At 41.8% G+C, this 22,618-nt stretch overlaps 1 long non-coding RNA gene and 1 pseudogene across 2 annotated transcripts in view; one reads left to right on the plus strand and one right to left on the minus strand.

Annotated features, from left to right (window-relative positions):
• Window positions 1-22,618, plus strand: part of LOC106580214 (calcineurin-binding protein cabin-1-like) — a 150,290-nt pseudogene that overhangs the window by 69,970 nt on the left and 57,702 nt on the right. The gene's annotated exons all lie outside the window — the stretch shown is intronic.
• On the minus strand, window positions 6,709-8,144 carry LOC106579872 (uncharacterized). Its single transcript, XR_001322764.2, has 3 exons — window positions 7,877-8,144; window positions 7,674-7,784; window positions 6,709-7,556 (listed from the first exon to the last, which is right to left on the minus strand). It is a non-coding gene; the product is annotated as an uncharacterized lncRNA (long non-coding RNA).

Here is a 22,618-nt window from a genome sequence, read left to right on the forward strand (position 1 = left end):
CAAAAAGGCTTTACAACGAAAGCAAAACATTAGATTATGTCAGCAGAGTACCAAGCCAGAAATAATCAGACACCCATTTTTCAAGCCAGCATATAATGTCACCAAAACCCAGAAGACAGCTAAATGCAGCACTCACCTTTGATGATCTTCATCAGATGACAACCCTAGGACATTATGTTATACAATACATGCATGTTTTGTTCAATCAAGTTCATATTTATATCAAAAACCAGCTTTTTACATTAGCATGTGACGTTCAGAACTAGCATACCCCCGCAAACTTCCGGGGAATTCGCTAACATTTTACTAAATTACTCACGATAAACGTTCACAAAAAGCATAACAATTATTTTAAGAATTATAGATACAGACCTCCTCTATGCACTCGATATGTCCGATTTTAAAATAGCTTTTTGGTGAAAGCACATTTTGCAATATTCTAAGTACATAGCCCAGGCATCACGGGCTCGCTATTTAGACACCCGGCAAGTTTAGCACTCACCATAATCATATTTACTATTATAAAAGTTTGATTACCTTTTGTTGTCTTCGTCAGAATGCACTCCCAGGACTGCTACTTCAATAACAAATGTTGGTTTGGTCCAAAATAATCCATCGTTATATCCGAATAGCGGCGTTTTCTTCGTGCGTTCCAGACACTATCCGAAATGGTAAAGAAGTGTCGCGCGCATGGCGCAATTCGTGACAATAAAATTCTAAATATTCCATTACCGTACTTCGAAGCATGTCAACCGCTGTTTAAAATCAATTTTTACGCCATTTTTCTCGTAGAAAAGCGATAATATTCCGACAGGGAATCTCCTTTTCGGCAAACAGAGGAAAAAATCACAAAGGCGGGGGCGGTCGGGTCACGCGCATAAGCCCAGAGTCCCTTGATCGGCCACTTGAGAAAGGCGATAATGTGTTTCAGCCTGGGGCTGGAATGACGACATTCTGTTTTTTCCCGGGCTCTGAGAGCCTATCGAAGACGTGGGAAGTGTCACGTTAGAGCAGAGATCCTTAGTAAAAGATAGAGATGGAAAAGAAGTTAAAGAAATGGTCAGACAGGCCACTTCCTGTAAAGGAATCTCTCAGGTTTTGACCTGCCATTTGAGTTCTGTTATACTCACAGACACCATTCAAACAGTTTTAGAAACTTTAGGGTGTTTTCTATCCATATGTAATAAGTATATGCATATTCTAGTTACTGGGTAGGAGTGGTAACCAGATTAAATCGGGTATGTTTTTTATCCAGCCGTGTCAATACTGCCCCCTAGCCCTAACAGGTTTAAGACCCTTACAAATGCTATTTTAGAGAAAATATCTATAACCATTAGCATGTAGCGATTTCCATCATTTTTATCTGCAAGGGCTTGTATCTCTGAATTTTTAAAACACACACATCCGTTATATAAGTATATAAACAACAAACATGATACATGTTACAATTAAATGGTGTTTCAAACAAATAAAGTAAATTCTTAGACAAGGATGTTTCTAGTTCCTCAGAATCATCCACAAGATGGGATACCAGTTGTGTCCATTGTAGATTCTCGCCCGTATGTCTTACATGATTCATGATTTGCTCAATTTTTAGCACACGCTCTGCATTAACCCCTGTATTGTGGGTTGTGTAGAACGATACATTTTTCACTTTATTTTCAATAATTTGCTGCATAACATTTGTAAGTTCTCTCTAAAGATTTGTATTTATTTATTCTCTCTAACATTGTATGCATATAGTTACCCATTGCTTTACATCTAAAAAAAAAATATGTATTGATACTCGTTCTCTTAGGGTTTATTGAGCCAGAAAGTCACCACATCAGCCACCAAAGCTTCCATGTACTTGTTGTTGTCCACCAGTGTGTGCCGGATTTCTTTGAGTTTCTCGTGGATGTCGATCACCTCCTTCAGTTCATGTAGGAAAGCCTCGGTTACCCCGTAAACTCTGGGAATAGATGACACAAGACCCATAGACTCCCGGGCTCTGACCATCGATGGTATAAAGCGGCTGGACCACAGTCTTTTCACCAGCTCCTCAAAATGGTTGAAGAAGTAGTACCGGGGTGGGTCATATAAAACACGGATGTCATCGTTGGCTGGGGTGATTGATCTCACAACCGATGCATTTTTCTCTTCTATACTCTCCAATCACCACGTCTAAAAGTGCGGCTACAGAGGCCTTGATAGTACTGACCACCACATCAAACACATCCTCAGGCGGTGTACATGTGGGGGGTGTCAGGGGGCTTGCCTTGGGGGAGTAGAATGTAGGGCTGTGAGGCATAGAGTCCTTAGGGTCTGGTACCCATGACGTATCGGAGTCCTGGTATAGTATATGAATATCCATGGTATATGCTGAAATGAAGAACCGGAGGCTTTATGGTCACCCATTTTATTGTTGAACCATTCCTTTGGTATCGGGGCGTGGTTAACGTAGCAGCTGCGTACTTAGTTTTCTTCGGGGGCTGACCCTTCTGAGGATGAACCTTCTTGGGGTTGCTTTGAAGCATAATCCTTAGGATTCGTATATATTATGCACTTCCTTAGCTGAACAGTACTCTGCCATTGTTGGCTCTGTACAAAAAGAGCTTCCAGTAACTAACATTTTCAATTCCATTATATCCCAACTTTTAAAAGGAATAAGCATACCCAACCTAAAATCCCCAGTCAGGCCACCATCACTGTTGTCGTCATTGCGGATTTTCTCGATGCTGATATAGAACTCCACGCACCCACACGGAAGACCATTCTTTCTTTGTATTTTCACCCTATGAAATATTCTTCCCGAGGAGTCAGAGGCACCTTCCCAACGGGTCTCGTAGCCTGTGAACAAGCTACACCCCTTTGTGATAACTCTCAGTTCGGGACACACCACCTTGCGAAACACCTGCCAGTCTTCAAGCCTGTAGCCCACACCTAAAGTCTGGTTTGTATATTATTCTCCTTCGGCTACGGAATAGAGTTTCACTCTACAGGCCGGGTAATCAAACAGATAACCCCATAGCTGTCCATTAGACATCAACACTTGATCTTTCAACACCGCTGTGTGCGGTATTTGGGTTCTATACATATTTAGAAACCGCTTTTTTGGCGTATCGTATATTGATGCTTTATACTCGGGCCTTTCTCTATGTTTCAACCGAGGTCCTGCTTCCGTTGTTACGTCATCACGTGTGTGTCACTGATCACAAAATCCATGTGTCACGCCCTGACCTTAGAGATCCTTTAAATTCTCTATTTGGTAGGTCAGGGTGTGACTAGGGTGGGAAATCTATGTTTATATTTCTAAGTTGGCCGAGTATGGTTCCCAATCAGAGGCAGCTGTCTATCGTTGTCTCTGATTGGGGATCATACTTAGGCAGCCCTTTTTCCCACCTTCAGTTGTGGGATCTTGTATTTTGTGTTGCATGTGTTTGCACTCCTAGCTTTACGTTCGTTGTATTGTTTATTGTTTTTTGGTGGTGCATTTAAATTAAAGAAAAATGTACTCCTACCACGCTGCACCACGCGGTCGTAACACCATGTTTAATTTCTTTATTGCTTTATCGTGGTCGCTTGTTTGGTGTTCTGGGGTTTATTTATAATGCTTCTGCCCCCCAATAACCCCGGACATTCCTGTTTCATAGACAACAGCCCTAAGGTCACTACAACAGGGTGGGGGTCATACTCTTTGAAATGTTCAAACACATCGCCCAGTTCAACGAGGTCCCTACACATCAATCATCATGACAGCTTCAAAGGAACAGATGCACTATCTGGTTAAATAAACACACTCCCCTTACCATGAGAATGGAAGGCAGGATGTCCTGCAGGATGCCCATATATGGGCATACACACCTGACCCATCAAGTAGGGTCAGAAATCACACTGTATTCTCTCTGAGGGTAAACCGTTGCTTTAATGAGAGCAAAATAGTTTTGTGGTCAAAGTCACGGTGAATAATTTCAGGATGACCCATAGGATAGCAAGAGGAACTCATTACATGAGGATAAAGGGATGTAAAATCTACATATCCTATTGTCTCGTCGGGTTGCACTACATAACGTAATGTCAAAGCATTGGTACGACCTCCATAAAAGGCCTGTCGGGGTTCCAAGGGTTCTGGTGTGTCAAAGCTGGAAAGGAAAACTCAAACATGAGGATCAGACTTTTTGAGTGTGGTCCACTCATGCTCCCACATCACATTCACTTTCAACCCATAAGTAGCCTGTAAAGATTCCAATTTGTCTTGGAACTCCTGTTACATATCCCCAAAAGTATTTTGGGTTAGGACACACATGGCCTGGGGCACAAAGAAAGATTTACAACCGTGGAAGAAACAACCGTTGTACTCAAACACTGTCTCAACACCGTCAATCTGTGTGTATCCATCTACGTGATACGGCCCAACAGCCTTCTCCCCACTATTCAAAGCATGTTGAATAAAAATGTTTTTATCCTGGGCCAAGTACCCCAACCATTGAATGGACCCCCTAGAGTATGACTTGAATTGTCGTTGGTAGTTGTCAGGCGATGGAATAACTATAGATGCTGGAGGTAAAAAGTGTGTACGATAGGTTTTCATGCATGCCGATGCAATACATTGTACAGCTCCAGGGGTCAATGCCGGCATCTTTGATTACCTCTTCTCTGAATCTGAGGCGTCCGTCACGAAGTATAACCACATCATTGTCACAGTATGACTCCATCTCTTTACGGAAATCAAAGGTGTTATGACATACTGTCTCATAAGATCCAATATAATGTAGATTCTCCTCAGATGTGAAGAGATGAGGAAACCAACCTTTCACAGAGTTTTCAAAACCCAAGGCCTCAGGCATTTGAGCCGATCTCATGGGTTAGAAACTAAATGCAGCACTAACCTTTGTCATCTGATGAAGATCATCAATCTTAGGACATTATGTTATACAATACATGCATGTTTTGTTCAATCAAGTTCATATTTATATCAAAAACCAGCTTTTTACATTAGCATGTGACGTTCAGAACTAGCATACTCCCCGCAAACTTCCGGTGAATTTACTAAATTACTCACGATAAACGTTCACAAAAAGCATAACAATTATTTTAAGAATGATAGATACAGAACTCCTCTATGCACTCGCTATGTCCGATTTTAAAATAGCTTTTCGGTGAAAGCACATTTTGCAATATTCTGAGTAGATAGCCCGGCATCACAGGGCTAGCTATTTAGACACCCAGCAAGTTTAGCACTCACCAAGGTCAGATTTACTATAAGAAAAATGTTATTACCTTTGCTGTCTTCGTCAGAATGCACTCCCAGGACTTCTACTTCAATAACAAATGTTGGTTTGGTTCAAAATAATCCATCGTTATATCCAAATAGCGCTGTTTTGTTCGTGCGTTCAAGACACTATCCGAAAGGGTAAATAAGGGTGACGAGCATGGCGCAATTCGTGACAAAAAATGTCTAAATATTCCATTACCGTACTTCGAAGCATGTCAACCACGCGCCTAAGCCCATAGTACTCTGATCGGCCACTTGCCAAACGCGATAAAGTGTTTCAGCCAGAGCCTGCCTCGATATCGTTCAGCTTTTTCCCGGGCTCTGAGAGCCTATGGGAGCCGTAGGAAGTGTCACGTTATTGCAAAGATCCTCAGTCTTCAATAAAAAGAGCCAAGATGAAACACAACTTTTCAGACAGGCCACTTCCTGCATGGAATCTTCTCAGGTTTTGGCCTGCCATATGAGTTCTGTTATACTCACAGACACCATTCAAACAGTTTTAGAAACTTTAGGGTGTTTTCTATCCAAAGCCAATAATTATATGCATATTCTAGTTACTGGGCAGGAGTAGTAACCAGATTAAATCGGGTACGTTTTTTATCCGGTCGTGTCAATACTGCCCCCTAGCCCTAACAGGTTAAGGGTTGCATCGGACAAGTTTCATCCAGACATACTGAACAGTTATAACGACAAGAGTGCCCCCCCTTTCGGGTGTAGCCTGTATGACAGGCTGGACACACATAAGGCGCTCCTAAAAACGCTGTGATGTTGGTAATAGCATAATAATGGGCGTTTTGCACATAAAAGTACAGAATCTGAGGATGAGGTTGTGGGTTGTTCTGGAATTTCAAGAGCGCTGAATTAGCTCTACTATGGTACAAAACCACAATCTTGATGTTCAGAAAATTTTCAAATTTGACTATGTCAGAGAAAGCCACAGCCTCCTGTATACCTAGACCCACGGCAATTTGGAGCTCCCGAGCCTTTTGTAAAGCCTCTAGATCAGTACATCCCGGGTTGAGTAAATGTGCTAGGCCTATTGCAAAGCATAACTGATTACCAGGATTGTGAACATTTATGAGATATGCCCTTTTATTGTTTATGATTTCTGATTGCATGAGACTCAAGTTTCCTTCTCTGACCCCCTCCACCTAGGGGTTGACGTACAATTTGTACAATGAGCTCTATGGTCCTATCAGCTATGATGGATAAATTAGATTGAACAAGTCGTTCCAGCAGTGCTATAAATTGTTCAGGATCTGCTTCGGCATTGGGTAAAACAAGAGATACAGTGTTTTGCATACTATCTCCACAAATTTCAAGTTGTAAGACATCACGAGGTTCGGAAAAATCTGTAGCCCTTTCTAAAAGTTCGCTCAGAGTATCCAAGATCATCACATAAAAAACTGTATAATCAAGGTTCTGATTCATCCATGTGAAATTAAAAAACGGTCTAATCTCTGTATTGCTGAATTTATTTCGGTACACAACACGAACACTTCTATCAATACCATCGCCACTCTGATTTATTACACAATTTTCCAATTCCTCAAAAACATTGTGTGGTTGCTCAGACTCCTCGGACATAGGAGTTAAAGGAGGTGTGCGTGTGTGTGGGAGGGTGTTGAAGATGTTGTGCTCTCAGTCATTTGGTTAATTAAGGATATGAGTTCTGCTGGTATCTGTGATAACACGTTTTCATCTGTCTGAATTATTGATGGAGATGTTGGCCCTGTCTCATTCATTTGGTTAATTAAGGATATGAGTTCTGCTGGTATCTGTGATAACAGGTTTTCATCTGTCTGAATTATTGATGGAGATGTTGGCCCTGTCTCATTCATTTGGTTAATTAAGGATATGAGTTCTGGTGGTATTCTAGAAGGATCCATGTTACATACAGGTTTTTAGCGCTTGTTTGGGCTTTTTTTAATCAGATTGTTGTTTAACAAGCGGGGCATTGTTCTATGCCAGAAGGATAGATCTTGACTGTATTGACGCTTTAATAAAGCAACCATACGTTTGTGTAGCTGAACCTCTCTGGCTTTTAGCGCCCTGTAAAAGGCTGTGAGAAACCTATCTTGATCTATTTCAGGATCTGTTGTTTCTACCTCATAATTGGCTGTATCAAACTGTTTGGCCGCCTCATACATCAACACATCGTCTACCTCCAAATTGTCATTTAAAGCGTTGAAATTATCAGGTTTCAATGTTTTACTAGGTATGTCCTGGGCACCAAATTCCTCCTCGACCTCGTCCTCTCGACATATTGGGCCTTCTTTGTCGGTATACGCTTGGGATGAGTCTGAAAGAAAAATAGATACAAAATAGGGTATTAAAAATATATTATATAAACATTTCAAATACATTTCAGATATATTAATATATTAACAATATATATATATATATATAGTTAAATTACCTCCGTTTTTTTGGCGCTTGCTGTTCTGAGGAATCCTGGATAACACGGGTCCTATCCCAATATCCTCTGGATTTGTAGATTCTGCAGGGTTTGTATAGCTATCGTTGGAGTCTGAAAAAAAACATTATTTGACATTGTTTTATCATATTCTATCAAAAAATGTATAACTAATAATAAAAATGTATAACGGGGTCATACTGTACCCATAGATAGCATGTTCTTGAATCCAATCGTTTTCAGACCAGTCGCCCTTCTCGGGCCGTGGTGATTCTGCGCGGTGCACTTGTGCCAAAGTATTGCGATGCGCCATAAATGCTAGATTATGTAGCGATTGGCTGGAGGTTCCAGGGGGTGTGTAGCTGTGTGTTAAAGCGGCGCTTCTTGGGTTGTTTGGAGTTATGGTAAAACCGTTCGTACAGAACGGTAGAATATCATCTGTTTCAGCGCCCCCGAAGTCGTTCAGAGGTAGAGTCCATAATGCTTCAGGTATTCTTGTTGGGGTTCTGTCCGCTGTAAACACAAGATTAACTTTTTAAAATAGTGTACACACTTTTTGTTTTAATGTATAAATATTATTACGCATTTTATTTTTGGACTTACGTCGAAAATAGCTTGATGGTGACGGGCTGTGTAAAGAAGAACCGGCCGCTGTTTGCACCTGTGTTTCCTCATCTAATGTTGGATGATCCAAATCAATTATTCCCGGTAGCTGCTGTGTAAATGTTGGGTATCCTGTAGACGGTTTTTAAATAATATTAAAATATATTTATACGAAATATATACATCTTAACTTTTAAAAAAATACATACAATTGACATAAAAACATACCTGAAAATTCGATGTCCACCCCTTTTAGAATATCTGTAAAAACCATATATAACAACGGTTTAATATTAGAGAGAGAGTTCCAAACAGTGCAGTAATTTCGTAATATCAAACATTTCCCACAAACTACCTAACACACAAAATCTAATATATTAATTCCAAATCCTCACCTTCAAAATTCTCCATGTGTATAGTCTTGCAGAAAGGCTGGAAAATACTTTTCAGATGAGCATCTGTGTCCTAACGGAGCCAATGTATGGAATTAATTTACAGACCTGGGGGATTGTTGTTTGTTGACTGTTTTTTTGTGGAGACAACCTTTGTGCAAATGACCCCCTAGTGTTGGTATTGTTTAGAAAAAAAACATTGCTTTTAAACCTTAGGGGTGTCTAGACCTGTTTTATGCTGGTTGGTGGGATTGACTTTTGATCCCCCCACATCCTCGGGGAAATAACGTCTGTTTTGATAGGCTTATTTGCAAATGACCCCTAATTTTTAATTGTTTCAAGCACAATTGTCGACACACACACACACACACACACACACACATAGAGACACACCCCACACACACGTAACCCCCATTCTCGGGGTAAAACGTTTAGTAGTTCAAAATAGTAGTTCAAAAACATGTAAATGTAAAATAGTTCACATCCTTTCAGGCTTTGGAAAATACATACAAACTAACCGATTTTGTAGCATTGGAACTATTGAATTGGGCACATGCTGAAATTGTCACTTTGGAGTCTGGACTATACGTCACAGAAGAGATTCTTATGGCTTTCAAATCATCTCGCCCGCACACTTCCTCTTCCAGCGCGTACCCGGGCAGGGTTGTCCCACTCAGGGTGTGTTTGATCTGGCATAGCTCCAGCCGTATCTTAATCCATTCTCTCATACGCAGCACAGGATTTTGTTTGATAAAGGGGGCTGTGGCCACTGTCTGTGAAAATCTTCACAGTTGAATCCTCTGGTTGGACTCTTTGAAATGTTCAAACACATTCCCCAGTTCAACGAGGTCCCTACACATTGATCATCATGACAGCTTCAAAGGAACAGATGCACTATCTGGTTAAATAAATACTCACTCTAAAGCGTGAGAACTTCCTGACAGGATGTACATATATGGGCACTCCCTAGAGAGCGTGAGAACTTCCTGACAGGATGTCCTGCAGGATGTCCATATATGGGCATACACACATGACCCATAAAATAGGGTCATAAATCACACGTTTGACGTGTGTCGTCTACTGTATTCTCTCTTCTGTGCTGTCTCGTATTGCTTCCCATATGAGAGCTTTGGTAGAAAATGTGTGATCAACAAACAATATGAGAGTAGATATATGGACGTTGTTTTTTTATACAGAGTTGGTCCCCGTTAAGATACCTTGATATTTAAACTATTTCCTCTCCATGTCCCGTTATTCATGAGCTGACCTGCTATCTGTATAATCATCAACTCAATTTAGCCAAATAGGAGCTATTCTGTCATTTGTTGGAGGTTATCTAGCAAGCTTACTAATTTTGGTCATTTGACTTTTGTTTTTTTGCCGTTGCAAAGTTTGTATGATTTGACAATGCTATGCTCTACTCGGGGTGTTTCAAGATGGCCTCCTGCTGAAATGTGCTGAATTAATTGAGGAACATGATAACGCTCTGAGTGACACGGCCTGTTTTTCAATTCACAACAATGTCATTGGCTATCATTACTAAATATCAGTTTCATTTGCTGTGAAGTCTTTACATAGTGGAGCAGCCAAGATGGCAATGTGGCGCAGCGACAATCTTATTTTGGGAGAACCCTGGCGTAGTGACCATGTCTTGGTTTTAAACACTTTAAATGGGCACTTCTGATTTTTGCAGTATTTCCCGGGCCTCTAGGGATAAATGTGAATTATTCCCGCTATTGAAACTTGGTAGATTTTCAGGAAAATATTCATCCTGAGTTGTGACCTTATTTTACAATTTGGAAAGTGAAATCTTATTTTGAATATTGAGAACTCAAAAGTGAATAACAGCAATTTCAAACAAACAATTTCAAACAGTAAATGATTGGAAGGAAATGTTTAGAGTTCAAGTTCCGCATTCATTTGGCATGTCATCCAATAGACTTCCTCCTCGACTTATAGCAATAACATACTGCACCAAGAGACGCTTAATGGCTAAAACAATGGAGGAAGAACTGAGACATTCTAACATCGCATCAGTTGTTTAAATCTTGAAAATAAAAAGCGTACTTTTGGGAATTACATACTCAGTGTCCACCATCTCATTACATTTCTTGTAGTCCTATAAGATATTTCCCCATGCTGCAACTCTTTTTATTCCCAGTGATCCATGCTTATAGCCTAATTGTGGAATCCTAGGTAGCACTGTCATGAATGTAAGCCCATGTGGAGGGATTGCTTGCTGTATTGTGTGCGTGGTAGGATGATTAGGTCTGTGGAGGATCTGTAGAAGAGGAGATGACTGTGGATGTGGTGTGCGTCATCTCTTCCACACACCAGTAATTTACAGTGCCTTCAGAAAGTATTCACACCCCTTGACTTTTTCCACATTTTGTTGTGTTACAGCCTGAATTGATTAAATTGAGAGTTTTTGTCAAAGTGGAATTAGGTTTTTTGACATTTTTACAAATGAATTAAAAATGAAAAGCTAAAATGTCTTGTGTCAATAAGTATTCAACATCTTTGTTATGGCAAGCCTTAATAAGGTCAGCAGTGAACATTTGCTAAACAAGTCACATAATAAGTTGCATGGACTCTGTGTGCAATGATAGTGTTTAACATTATTTTTGAACCAGTGACCACCATTTCCCTCATGCAGCGCAACACATCTCCTTGGCATAGAGTTGATAAGGTTGTTGATTGTGGCCTGTGGAATGTTGTCCCACTCCTCTTCAATGGCTGTGCGAAGTTGCTGGATTTTGGCGGGAACTGAGCATCCCAAACATGCTCAATGGGTGACGTGTCTGGTGAGTATGCAGACCGTGGAAGAACTGTGACATTTTCATCTTCCAGGAATTGTGTACAGGTCATTGTGACATGTGGCTGTGCGTTATCATTCTGAAACATGAGGTGATGGCACGAAAGTGGGCCTCAGGATCTCGTCACGGTATCTCTGTGCATTGAAATTGCCATTGATAAAATGCAATTGTGTTCGTTGTCCGTAGCTCATACCTGCCTATGTCATAACCCTACCGCCACCATGGGGCACTGTTCACAGCGTTGACATCAGCAAACCACTCTCCCACATGTCTGCCATCTGCTCAGTAAAGTTGATACCGGGATTCATCTGTGAAGAGCACACTTCTCCAGCATGCCAGTGGCCATCGAAAGTGCGTATTTGCCCACTGAAGTCGCAGGTGAAGAAGCTGGATGTGGAGCTCCTGGGCTGGCGTCGTTACACATGGTTTGCGGTTGTGAGGCCGGTTGGACATACTGCCAAATTCTCTAAAACGATGTTGGAAGCGGCTTATGGTATATAAATTAACATTACATTCTCTGACCACAGCTCTGGTGGACATTCCTGCAGTCTGCATGCCAATTGCACGCTCCCTCAAAACTTGAGACATCTGTGTCATTGTGTTGTGTGACAAAACTGTACATTTTAGTGGCCTTTTACTGTTCCCAGCACAAGGTGCACCTGTGTAATGATCATGCTGTTTAATCAGCTTCTTGATACAAGGAAAAATGCTCACTTCCAGGGATGAAAACGAGTTTGTGCACAACATTTTAGAGAAATATGCTTTTTGTGCGTGTGGAACATTTCTGGGATCTTTTATTTCAGCTCAGGAAACATGGGACCAACACTTTACATGTTGTGTTCAGTGTACTTGAAAAGCTATTGCAAGGCCTGAAACTGGTTGTCTAGCAATGATCAACAACCAATATGACAGAACTTTAAGAATTTTGAAAATAATAATGGGCAAATGTTGCACAATCCAGTTGTGGAAAGCTATTAGAGACTTACCCAGAAAGACTCACAGCTGTAATCACTGCCGAAGCATTGACTCAGGGGTGTGAATACTTATGTAAATTAGATATGTCTATATTTCATTTTCAATACATTTGCTAAAATATCTAAAAACATGTTTTCACATCGTCATTGTGTGTAGATGGGTGAGGGGAAAAACATCTATTTAATCCTATTTGAATTCAGGCTGTAACACACAACAAGTTGTGGAATGAGTCAAGGAGTATGAATACTTTCTGAAGACACTGAACCTCCTTTCAAATTGACTTGAATGCAAGCCCCATGGAAGCAGCTATTAGTGCTTCTCTAAAGTGTGCATCACGAAATGGATATGTGGTAGTTACATTTTCGTCATGTTCGATTTTTGTTGTCACGTCGTAGCCTTATTATGGGAGAGGAAGACATTTTGGTCCGAATCCTATTTTTAAATCTGCATGTCCAATTTGAACTTTCATGCAAGATCCTATTGACACACAAGCAATGTTTACTGTGAAGTCTAAAGAGTTACGTGTTATGTTAAATTAGAGTTTGGTCTTATTTTGGTATCTTGCGTTGAGCTGGTGTAGTAGGAGGGACCCAGGCTGTGGTATCCTTTCCATAAAGCTGTTGAGAACAGTGTGTGAAAGCCATGCTTAGGCTGATGGAGGAAGCATGCAGCACAGCCCTGGCTCCATCTGGACTCAGCAAGCTACCCTGCCTGTCAAACCGAGTGTTACAGTCACTGACAGTCAGACTCTTTATTAAAGGGCACAATAAACCTCACCCTGAAATACTAATTGTAGCCAAAATAAGATTCTGAAAGTCACGCTGCACAGTTGTCAGCTCAGGGTGCCACACTCTTGTCGTTGGGAACTGTGTGTGTGTGTGTGTGTGTGTGTGTGTGTGTGTGTGTGTGTGTGTGTGTGTGTGTGTGTGTGTGTGTGTGGGCGGGGGGGGGGTGCTCAATTTGCCAGACACTCCTCAATCATGAAAATAAGCAGGCGAGCCACCCTACAGCTGTTGTCTGACATGGCCTGCCCAGTAGTATCACTGAACCTCGAGCCTGACCGACAGATCAATCATTGTCGGTAATATGTGTTGTGCCTTTTGTGTGGCAGACAGAGGGGACAGTCATTGCTGTTCTGTGGTCCCTCAGTGACAGAATGACCAAATGACTGGATGGGAAATGATAGCATAGGCCTACAGTACAGTGTGGCTAGATCAGACATGAGATGGTAGGCTACATGATAGGTCTTGGTCTTCAGTGGTTGGCCAGGCCACCTGAAATGAGTTTTCTGTAGGTCACTCTGTCCTATAGTGTAATGTAGGTCAGACTGGCCTAGTTTTCCTCTGGGTTCGGCTGGTGTGTTATCAACTGGGCCACCATTAAGTGTAGCCTAACCCATATTCTGCTGTTTTGACACGTTCCAGCTCAGCTGGGAGTGACTGTTGCATAATTTATTGCGCTGATCAATGCCAAGGTTTCTGTTTGACTGGTAAGTCTTCTAATAACTGATCACATGTCAGCACAATAATCCTGTTGCACCAATTCCAAATGTTGTTCATCGAATAATATTTTAATGCAGTAACTGAACAGGTTTAATTGTAACGGACTGGTAATGTTAATGTCTCATTTTAGGGATATCAACATAGAAGAGAATCATTTGTTTCTAGTTGAGAGTTTCAATCAATCGTGACATTTTTTCTACTTGTGTTGGATTTTTGAGTGATTTCCACTCTGTAATTTCCATGTTTTCTTTGTACATTGAAACATGATATTAGGCTACAAATAAATCAACCATGACAATGAATCCCCAGTGGAAACACAGCTGTAGATGGACAATAATATGATGGATTAGATACAGTGAGGGAAAAAGGTATTTGATCCCCTGCTGGTTTTGTACGTTTGCCCACTGACAAAGAAATGATCAGTCTATAATTTTAATGGTAGGTTTATTTGAACAGTGAGAGACAGAATAACAACAAAAAAATCCAGAAAAACACATGTCAAAAATTGTATAAATTGATTTGCATTTTAATGAAGGAAATAAGTATTTGACCCTCTCTCAATCAGAAAGATTTCTGGCTCCCAGGTGTCTTTTATACAGGTAACGAGCTGAGATTAGGAGCACACTCTTAAAGGGAGTGCTCCTAATCTCAGTTTGTTACCTGTATAAAAGACACCTGTCCACAGAAGCAATCAATCAATCAGATTCCAAACTCTCCACCATGGCCAAGACCAAAGAGCTCTCCAAGGATGTCAGGGACAAGATTGTAGACCTACACAAGGCTGGAATGGGCTACAAGACCATCGCCAAGCAGCTTGGTGAGAAGGTGACAACAGTTGGTGCGATTATTCGCAAATGGAAGAAACACAAAAGAACTGTCAATCTCCCTCGCCCTGGGGCTCCATGCAAGATCTCACCTCGTGGAGTTGCAATGATCATGAGAACGGTGAGGAATCAGCCCAGAACTACACGGGAGGATCTTGCCAATGATCTCAAGGCAGCTGGGACCATAGTCACCAAGAAAACAATTGGTTACACACTACGCCGTGAAGGACTGAAATCCTGCAGCGCCTGCAAGGTCCCCCTGCTCAAGAAAGCACATATACATGCCCGTCTGAAGTTTGCCAATGAACATCTGAATGATTTAGAGGACAACTGGGTGAAAGTGTTGTGGTCAGATGAGACCAAAATGGAGCTCTTTGGCATCAACTCAACTCGCCGTGTTTGGAGGAAGAGGAATGCTGCCTATGATCCCAAGAACACCATCCCCACCGTCAAACATGGAGATGGAAACATTATGCTTTGGGGGTGTTTTTCTGCTAAGGGGACAGGACAACTTCACCGCATCAAAGGGATGATGGACGGGGCCATGTACCATCAAATCTTGGGTGAGAACCTCCTTCCCTCAGCCAGGGCATTGAAAATGGGTCGTGGATGGGTATTCCAGCATGACAATGACCCAAAACACACGGTCAAGGCAACAAAGGAGTGGCTCAAGAAGAAGCACATTAAGGTCCTGGAGTGGCCTAGCCAGTCTCCAGACCTTAATCCCATAGAAAATCTGTGGCGGGAGCTGAAGGTTTGAGTTGCCAAACGTCAGCCTTGAAACCTAAATGACTTGGAGAAGATCTGCAAAGAGGAGTGGGACAAAATCCCTCCTGATATGTTTGCAAACCTGGTGGCCAACTACAAGAAACGTCTGACCTCTGTGATTGCCAACAAGGGTTTTGCCACCAAGTACTAAGTCATGTTTTGCAGAGGGGTCAAATACTTATTTCCCTCATTAAAATGCAAATCAATTTATAACATTTTTGACATGCGTTTTTCTGGATTTTTTTGTTGTTAGTCTGTCTCTCACTGTTCAAATAAACCTACCATTAAAATTATAAACTGATCATTTCTTTGTCAGTGGGCAAATGCACAAAATCAGCAGGGGATCAAATACTTTTTTTCCCTCACTGTATGGCGTAGATATACATGTAACTGCCAAAATAATGTAAATGAGGAATACAAAGTGTATTGAAAACAGGTGCTTCCACACAGGTAATTAAGCACTTAACATACCATCATGCTTTGGTTCAAGTATAAAAATGCTGGGCAGGATATTATTTTGGCTACCATGTCTATGCCCTCATAGGATGATAATGGCCCCATCCACTTGGCACGAGTGGTCAATGAATGTCCGTCTCAGGTACCAGATCGCAACCCAATTGAAAACTCATATAGGACATTCTGGAGTGGTGCCTGAGACAGCGTTTTCCACCACCATCAACAAAACACCATATGATGGAATTTCTCGTAGAAGAATGGTGTCTCATCTCTCCAATAGAGTTCCAGCAACTTGTAGAATCTATGCCAAGGAGCATTGAAGCTGTTCTGGCTTGTGGTGGCCCAACACCCTATTAAGACACTGTTGATGTTTCCTTTATTTTGTCAGGTACCTGTAGACATAACCTACAGTGCATTCTGAAAGTATTCAGACCCCTTGACCTTTTCCACATTTTGTTACAACCTTAATATAAAATTGGTCAAATCGCCCCCCAGACTTGTCCCGAAGCCACTTCTGCGTTATCTTTGCTGTGTGCTTAGGGTCGTTGTCCTGTTGGAAGGTGACCCCTTTCACCCATGTGCCTTTTGACTGAGGAGGCTTCCGTCTGGTCACTCTACCATAAAGGCCTGATTGGTGGAGTGCTGCAGAGACGGCCAGCTCTAGGAAGAGTCTTGGTGGTTCCCAACTTCTTCCATTTTACAATGATGTAGGCTAACGTGTTCTTGGGGAGCTTCAATGCTGCACACATTTTTTTGGTACCCTTCCCCAGATCTGTACCTCGACACAATCCCGACTCAGATTCTTCCCTTTAAAATGCATGCCAAACAAAAACCAATGATCGCAAAGTTAAACCATACAACTCTATGCACAATAACTACTTTTAACAATTTTCCTTGTGCGTAGTTGTATGGTTTGTTTAACTTTGCCATCATTGGTTTTTGTTTGACATGCATTTTAAAGGGAAGAATCTGAGTTTCAGCATCACTCTGTTATTGTGGAATTGCCCAGTAATAAAGGCGTCAGTCCTCTGGTCTGCTCCCTCAGGCTGTGCTCTGCTGTAATGTGCAGGGCTTACTGCTCTGATTTGCTCTGTGATCCTGCAGAGTCACAGTGTGCTTGCTAAGGCATGGTGTTGCCCCCACACGTATGTGCTTACATATTCATCCGCCCACACATGCACTCTACTGCAAGCTCCAGACAAAATGGATGTCATCTTACTGGATCCTAATTCAGAGGAATTACATTGTTTTATAGTCTTTAACATTTTAAATATATCTTGTGGCTTTTATCCTCACTTTAAACCGTTGTCTTCATTGCACCGAGATGCTAAGTGTGTTTGTGGCTATAAAAAAACGAGTTCTTGAGCCCAGTACTTGTATAAACTATAGTGTTACTTTTTCAGATTGCTATTGTACAGTAGTAGAACCTTGGGTATGTTTTGTTAGCCTAGGAGAACTAGCTGGTATGAGCACGCAGGCAGGGGAGGAGGAGTGTGAAGGCCGAGGAATATGTTGTAATATATGGACTATTTTGATGTGGTTCTTTCTCTGAGGTCCTATCTTGCGTTGTAGCAGTTACTCCTCTGCAGTGCCGTCTGTCTACCCTCCCTGCTGGAGAACTCATGTCAGCAGATTTTGGTGTGTTTTTAACACTAACAACAGGAAGCAGGAAAAACAAAGTGTTTGCGTTAGTGATGAAAAGTTCTACTCTCTTTTTACTGACTCTGATCTTTTCGACTCTTTCAGTCAAAAGAACAAATCTTTCGACAAATTTTGTTCAGTTAATTCCGTAATACCCAGAGCACACAGGACCCCTTACCAGCGAATGATGAACTGAAAACTCAAGAGTCTTGATTCTACAAGCCTCTTGTTCACATGTTGTTCACCATAAGGGGCTTAATGGAGCTGTCATTTGTGACTGAGACTTGTAAAAGTGTGCTTCAAACAATGTACATTTTATTGATTTCTGGGCATACAACTAAGATTATTTCTTGATACATCTTGAAATGGGGTCTAGTTGTAGCTGCAACCAGACTAGATTGTTAACAACTTTTGGAGGAATGCATTGCTTGACTGCAGTGAGCCTTCCTGTGGCTCAGTTGGTAGAGCATGGTGTGTGCAACGCCAGGGTTGTGGGTTTGATTCCCATGGGGGGCCAGTACAATTTTTTTTTTTTTAAATGCATGAAATGAAAATGAAATGTATGTATTCACTACTGTAAGTCGCTCTGGATAAGAGCGTCTGCTAAATGACTAAAATGTCAAATGTGAGGGTGATGAGCACAATATCGTTCAAACTGCAGCACCCAAAACAATTAGTTCTCAAGTTAGTTTGTTGTGCATGTTTTGGTTCTACAAAGATGTATCCATGATATCATAACATTAAATAATCAATTAAATGCGTTCATTCTTGCACCATGCAATCCATAATCAGTTCTTAAACATGTCATGTTTCTTCTCTACGAACGGCACATCACTAGTTTGCACAGCATGTTTGTGGGCCAGCAGGAGATAAAGAGAGGAAGGGGAGGAGGCGAGGCTTGTTGTCAGTGTGCTACTGTGTTACACTGGCCTTGTGGGCACTAGTACCCTCCTGCTGCAGGCATGCTTTTTTTTGTGCAGATGTGTGCATTCATTTGAATTGGCCTACACACTCATTCCTCTCTTTACTTATTCCTTCTCTATCCTCCCGCCTACAGCTCCATCTTACTCTTCCTCGCTCTCTTTTCCTGTTGCTCTCTTGCTGTTGCGTGATCGTGCCCCTCCTTGTTGCTGCTCTCACTAGCTCTCTTCCTCCCTCTCCCTGTTGCTCTTGCTCTCTTTCCTCAGTGCTCTCTCTCTCTCTCTCCCTTCTGTTTGTGTACTGTGTGGGTGTGTGCTTATGGGTGGGAGTAAGTCAACCTGTCTCTGATTGGATGGGTACAGTCTAAAGGGGTGGGCACTAGGATGTGTATAGAGTACGAGTGGAGGGAAAGAACCCTAGCAGGCTGGGGTCAGGGGAGAGAGAGTGCGTGGGTGTTTTTGTTTTGAGATGGCATGGTTTGAAAAAGAGAGAGGAGCGAGTCAGCCCGTCTGTCACTGGCATGCTGAGTCTCTGGGCCCTGACGCCAGCACCGTTTCTCCTCTCCTATTCCAGGCGGCTGCCCTCCTCCTCTCCTCCTTCTCCAGCTCTGCCGTGTGCAGCTCTTCTTCTCTCCTGCTCTCTCCTGCAGCTTTCGCAGCCCCAGCGCCTGCCTGCAATCCACCCCCTGCTATCTGCGTGTGAGTTGCTCTGTGGGGGGGGGCTGCCAGGGGCTCTGGTGCTGCTACAGCCAGCAGGAAACCATCCAAAAGAATACACACAGACACGAGTGGAGTAGCTTTCGTTGGTGATGGTGAGTGTGTCTCTCGTTTCGTGCCTTTTCTCTCGCTCTCTTTTTCTTTCTCTCTCTGTTTACTGGGGAAAGCGCACATGGTTGTATAATCTTGTTTATGTGAGTGGAATTCTTCCACCGTTTGTAGAGTTACTGTAGTAGTTCTACAAGGCATGTGGGTGTGAGTCATTTGAGTTGGCCTATGGAGAAGGAGGAAGAGTTGTGTTGAGCCCCCTGCTTGCAACAGAGATTGCTTACTCTATGCATGTCTTTTCTCAAGAATAGCATGGTGTTGTACAGAGAGAGAGTGATTAAAAAAATATATATTGATGGAGTGATATGGAAAACTCAGTGTAAGAAAGTGCGTAGTAAAAGTAATTTCCTGTTGCTATTTCAGTGTTTCCCCCTAACTGTTGGTTTTGCTGTTCTGCAGGGTGTAAAGGTTTGATAGGAGCTAACGATGTGTGATGTTTGTTTGAGCCTGAGGTGATGTGTTCTGACATCATAAAGTAGGCATGTGGAGGGGATTAATGGGTTATGGCTTGGCTAAGGGCTAGGGGGAGTGAGGGGAGGTACTCAACAAGCAGAAAATAAAAGCCAAACAAGGCAACAAACATGTCGTCCCCCACGAATAATGCAGCACCCCCCTTAGGCCAATCAGTGTAATTTTGTAAATGGTGGCTCTCTATGGCAAGACTCATTCATTCACCCAAATTTCCCTCAAAATTAGGCGAGTGGGTCTGAGATATTGTGTAGGTTTGCTAGACTCCTATCCCTGAGCATGTGCCACATTTCTTCACTGAGTCAAACAGATCAAGAGATATAAACATGTGCCTGTTATAGTGCCACCGGTTGGTCAATATGTTCTTGCACGTTGTCTTGACAGGGTTTGCAACATGTACCAAATTGTGTTACTATAAGAATATCCTTTACTGGTTTTATATGCATTTATGTGCCAGAACACTCCAACGTGAATGTTTATTGGTCAATAACGGCCATGTTGTTTTAGGTACTAGTCTGGAAAATATTGCATTGAGACCTTTGTCCATTGATGACCACGTAGCAAGTTTCGTGCAGGTCGGTAATTCGTTGCCAGAGTAGTAGCATTTTTAAATGTTTTTCTCAAAATGGCCGAAAATCCACATTATGGGTCCTTGAGGCAAATGTGTTCCTTATGAAGAGAGGGACCTATGTACGTAATGTCATGTTTTTAGGTCAAACGGTGTTAGGGGCGTGACCTTTCAAAGTTAGCATTTTCAATTGCTTGTTATTGCGCCACAAGCTGGCCAATCAGTGTAATTTTGTAAATGCCGGGTCTCTATGGAAAGATGCATTATTCACCCAAATTTAATCAAAATCTGAGATATTGCGTGTGACGAACGTGCTAGTGTACGGAGATGGATCCACAGTCCCCTCCCCGATTTTATCATGGGGGGGGGCGGACAATGATTGCAAAAATGACTGAACAATAGGGGAAGTTGGCTGTAATATCTATTGAGAGGATTATGAATTAGACTATTAGTTTTGATATTGTAGGCCTTTACTGACTTAATTGATTGGGAGTGTAACCCATGATAATGTAACCCACATGAGGGATAACTAGCCTCTCCAGGAAACATGATCAATCCCGGACAACTCTGAAAAGCATGGTCCCACTATGGAGATGAATATGGTCTCTTGCATCACAGTGGTGGTGTTATTTGATAGGCTACCTGCTACACTATAACATACTGTAGTATTGTGGATTGAGAGTCCCAGGCAGGGAGGGGTAGAGCGGTTCCATCTGAGAGGAGGGGTGGTGTGGGCCAGGCTGATCTATGCATGCTAGGACTCCTAGCATCAAGGGAGAATAGACCTTTAACGGTCTGTCTTTTTTTTCTTGTTTTATCCATCTTCTTAAATCTGGAATTTAAATCTGGAATTGACGCACTAACAAAGCGGTCACCCTGCCTGTGTTTTGGTCAAAAGCTGAGGGATGGAAGGACTGACCATGTATGCAAGGACTGACCATCCACGATAGCAAAATTATAGTTTTAACCATGTTTTGAGGTTATACAGTGTTTGTTTACATTTACTTTGTTTGCTAACATTGGAGTATAACAAGCTTATATTTTGGGTTATGATGGGGTACAACAGTTGAACTAAGCTCATGAGGCATTTATAAGTTATATTCTTCAAGAGTATGTATGTATGTATGTATCAACTAAGGATTCTAGCTCCAGGGTTGGCTGCCAGGGACAAAACATAAGCAGAAGGCAAATTCTTTCATGTCTGCCTGAATTATTGATGCAGTCATTATTATGTTGCGATGTTTAATGCCTGATCAAATGGTACATTGTGGATTCCCTGTGATAGAGCTTGTGTTGTGCGTGGGCCAGGGGTGTAAACGCATCTCCATCTCTCACACAGACCGTGAGAACAATAACATTTACCCCTGAACAGCTTGTAAACAATTGCCGCAGAGAGCAACAAATAAGTAGCAAATCTTGACTTCCATTAGAAGAAGAAAAATGTAATGTTGATAATCAGCGGTGCGCCATATGTGATGTCATTTTTTAAACTGGTTGTAATTCAATTGAGTCAAATATTTGTTTTCACTTCTACCAAGGAGGATTCATCAACCTCAACAGGCGCATAAACAAGTATTACTGGTTACCATTTTAGGAAAATTGTTAACCATTTGTGACCGATCACCTCGATTATGTCTCATGTTGCAAAATTATTCCTTGCGCACCTGATTACACATAGAAGTAGGACTATAGGCTATCAAGATATTTCTGATTGGCTTAACGCACCACTACTAAAGTAATGTTTTCTTCACCTCCAATGGCAAACAAACAAAGTCTGTTTTTACATCCATTGAGAATGACAGTAGTTCCTCAATGTATTTGAAAATTCTTTCTGGCTCTCTCCCTTTCGATAACCACTTACCTTGAAAAGGACAAATGTCATGGTCTGATCCAGTGAAAACGTAATAAAATAGGCCTACTTGATTTTATTTCTTATTAGTGCTTGGCTTGGACTGAAATAGGTTCCGGTACTCATTTTGGGTGCTGGTACTATTTAGGTTCAGGAGTCCATAATACTTTTGAGCTAATATTCTAAAATAGGAACAGGAGCTCAAACAGTAGAACATTTGAGGTGCCGGTACTCAGTTCCAGTGAGCTCCTGCCCATCTCAAGCACTGCTTCTTATCCCTTGCGCAAATACCCTACAGTTGTATCTGTCACAAGCTCACTGGTATGGGAAACTCTCGAGAG

The sequence above is a fragment of the Salmo salar genome, chromosome ssa20 (genome assembly GCF_905237065.1).
Source record: "Salmo salar chromosome ssa20, Ssal_v3.1, whole genome shotgun sequence".
Taxonomy (NCBI): domain Eukaryota; kingdom Metazoa; phylum Chordata; class Actinopteri; order Salmoniformes; family Salmonidae; genus Salmo; species Salmo salar.